Source organism: Solanum dulcamara, chromosome 4 (genome assembly GCF_947179165.1).
Source record: "Solanum dulcamara chromosome 4, daSolDulc1.2, whole genome shotgun sequence".
NCBI classification, from domain to species: Eukaryota; Viridiplantae; Streptophyta; class Magnoliopsida; order Solanales; family Solanaceae; genus Solanum; species Solanum dulcamara.
Genome location: NC_077240.1, coordinates 35,939,839 through 35,943,441, shown reverse-complemented (window position 1 = coordinate 35,943,441; position 3,603 = coordinate 35,939,839). Strand labels below are relative to the sequence as shown.

At 31.8% G+C, this 3,603-nt stretch overlaps 1 long non-coding RNA gene across 1 annotated transcript; it reads right to left on the bottom strand.

Moving 5' to 3' along the window:
* Positions 1-834: 834 nt before the first annotated feature.
* LOC129887310 (uncharacterized) lies at positions 835-1,644 on the bottom strand. The gene is made up of 2 exons (XR_008766320.1): positions 1,277-1,644; positions 835-1,110 (listed from the first exon to the last, which is right to left on the bottom strand). It is a non-coding gene; the product is annotated as an uncharacterized LOC129887310 (long non-coding RNA).
* Between the last annotated feature and the right edge of the window lie 1,959 nt (positions 1,645-3,603).

Sequence of the window (3,603 nt, the reverse complement as noted above, 5' to 3'; positions counted from 1 at the left end):
ACTTGTGTATCTCACCTAAAGATTGAGTCTATTCGTTCATTAGATCAAAGGTTTATATTTTATAAGAGGGTTTTGTTGGAAATCTTACGAAAAATACTTTATCAAGAACACATAACAAATTCTCAGAGCTTGAGGCGTGTCAAAAGACATTGTCCTTAAGGATATTTCACCCAATATAGGTGTATTTTCAGAATTCAACAAACTCTTCTAATATAAAACTAGGAGCCAGAAACTAACAAAGATTAAATTGAAAAAAAACCCAGCACAAACCAATATTGAAAAGAGAAAGAAGAAATCCTTTTTATATCTATATATGGAAGAATTTCATCACAGGCTCACCAATAATGGTAGACTATAATGTTTGACATTAAAATAGTCACTAATTGCTCTTTAAATGTGATTTTGGTCAAATCTTTTACTCCCTTCCTTCATATTAGATGAACATTTTGCTAAAAATATTTGTATCCTATTACTTGATCACTTATTAGGAGTCAGGTCTGCGTACTCTTTATCCTCTTCAGACCCACGTGTGAGATTTCACTGGGTTGTTGATGTTGTATCCTTATAATTAATATGACCTTTTGAATGTAAACAATTCTCAATACTAGTTATTTTTATACTCCATATATATTGCATTGATATAAACAAATAACAAAATAATAAATTCTTCAAATATATTAATGATTTCTTGATTACTGTATAAAATTGAAAGTGCTCATTTAATATGGAACGAAGATAGTATTAGAGAAAATGAGTAAAGAATCATCAATACCAGTAGAAAAATTCTAAAGCCACACCGGATGAAATTTTATGGTTGAATACGAATAGTCAAACTCATAATAATTATTGCCATAAAGGCAAATAATTTGATAAAATTGAATTGCATGAAACGTTTGGGGAACAATCATTATTGACCATAATTAATTGTAGGCATGAAAGTAAGGAAAAAAATTCAAACTCTTTTTGAGATATACTAATATTTTCTCTACAGGTCTGGGTCCAGATGTGTAAATGCCACCTCGCCATTAACGCTCCAAAAGCGTACTTGAACAAAAATTGAAAAAAAGGGATGGATCTTTTATATAGCAAAAATATTTTCCGCTGATTCACCTTTTAAACAAGAAAACACGAGAATAGAACATTCATCAAAATAATAATAATCATGATATAGAAATTGGAATTAGAATATTAAGATGGGCATGCATTAGTATTTCAAGACATTTCATTGCAACGAGTCACAAACTAAAGATCATAATTTTTTATATAGGAAATGTACCTTTAATTGAAGAAAAGTTCACAATTTTGGATCTTGTACAATGTGATAGCAACCTCGAGCCCTTTAGAGCTTCAGGTCGAAATCGTCAACGGAAAACCTCACCTCACCAATCATTTTTTGTTCAGATCGAAGCTACCACAACCTTAAATTCAATGACTGGCCAACTGTGATAGTGGTGGTTTGCGATTATTTTTGGTGGTCACATGGCTATCAAAATGGAGTTCTCACGAATTGGTTTTAATGGGTTATGGTGGTGTGATGGTGGAGAGCCAATGGGTGTTTTAGTTGAGGTTGGTGGCTGGTTTTTATCCCCCATGTTCTAGGTTTAAGGAAGACAAAAAATGGTTCTTGCGGCTGCTCCCGTTTTATGTCTAGAGTCACTTCTTTTTTTTAATTTATAGAGTAGGATTTTGGTGGAGCGTGTCTATTTTTTTGATTTTGGATAAGATTAAAAAGTTTAGAAAGAAAGAGTAGAATATTCTCCTTTCCAATAGAATATGCTTTTGATAAAGATTGAAATACTGCCTAAATATTAAATACAAGAAAATTCAAATAACATATTTTTGTGATTCAAAAAGTCAAAGTTTTATCTTAAAAAACACTACTATTTTTGTGTTTTTTTAATTTTCTCAATTAAAATCTACTAAAAATGAAATAAAATTTAAAAATATATATTTAAGCCAAAAATAAATTGACACTCGAGAAGGGTCCAAAATTACATGTCTACTGGGTGGGGGACGGATCTAATTCGAGGAAGAGGAAAGAGAGAGAAAAAAGAGCAACAATAATTTGGGGGAAGAGGAGAGAGAGAAAGTGGCAAGGGAGAGGAGTATGAGAAGTATCAATTTGCATACAATAACAACAACCCAGTGAAATTTCACGCGTGAGATTTAGGGAGGATAAAGTGTATGCAGACCTAACTCCTATCAAGGTAGAACGGCTGTTTCCGAAAGACTCTCGTCTCAGAAAAAATCATAAGCGAAAGAAGTATCAATTTGCATGAGAAGATAATTTATCATCACAATATGGTTCAAATTAAGTATGGACAAGAAAAAGAAGTACAACACTTGATGTGGGAAGTCGAAGATGGTACTATAAGATTAAATGCACTAAAGGAGGGGTTGAAAAGAAAAGAAAAGTAACATCAACAAGTTGAGCATCTTTAATGGGTTCACAAAAAGCTCTATTGTCTATTTTGCTAATGGTCTAAAATGAAAAAACTAATGAAAAGTATGATGAAGAATAAATAAATTCAAGCAATGAACATTTTATGATCTAATTTCATCTTGATTAGTATTTTTCTTTTATGATCCACTATCATTCGTATGATCATGATCAGCGAAACATAAAATAAAGTAGTGCGTTTATAAGGTATAAATAAGATTAAGGTATACTAAATAGCAAGACATAACACACTATTCTTCGTATAATAAAATGGGATATGTGTCAGTTATCCAAGTAAAAACTTTGAAAAAATGGAGATAATAAAAAACGAAGAGCATCTAAATTCCATGTAAAGCGTTTATTAAATCCCTCTGTATTCGATCTATGTTGTAATTTATTAAGCTTTATAGTATTTACAACAAATAGTTATTCTATTGAATTGAACACGTAGAACTAAGTGTTGCAAATCTGGCTTACATCAGCATCTCAATATGGACTAAGAATGGCGTTAAGAAGAGTTTCGTCTGCTTGGTTCAATGAATATAACTAAAATACCTTTGCGTAGGCATTGTAGATATAGAGGAGCAGCTCACTAATCTCCAAAATTTGTTCATGCCATTCATGGCGCTAATTAAAGAACTTCATGTGACATGTGAACAATGTAAACTAGTTGTTCAAATTAGAAAGCTTAAGTTACTTTTCTAGACTGAACATCCGTTTGAATAGTAGGTTTAATAAATGTCGAAATTAGAGTACTTCATGGGACTTGTGAACCTCATTTTTTTTTATCTATTTGAATAGTAGGTTTAAAAATTTAGGCATATATACATGACAAAGCTTAGTAATGAGAAGGGAACCCTGTCAATGTTTATTAAGGCAGTTGGGACTATACATAGCTCATAAATACACGTTGTTCTAACTCAGTTGTTTAGATTTTATCAAGTATGATGGAGATTTGCAACATAATGCCCAAATCTTAGACCTTTACACTAAGCATGTACACAAAGAAATTTGTCCATACTGCCATGAGCCGCCACTTGATCATCTGAAAGGGGAAAAAATCTAGAGTAAAGTTTCAGTCCGTGACACTACGCATTAAAAACCACACGCGAGCAAATATACATTTACCTTACCTAAGCAATTAATACAACATTTATATATTT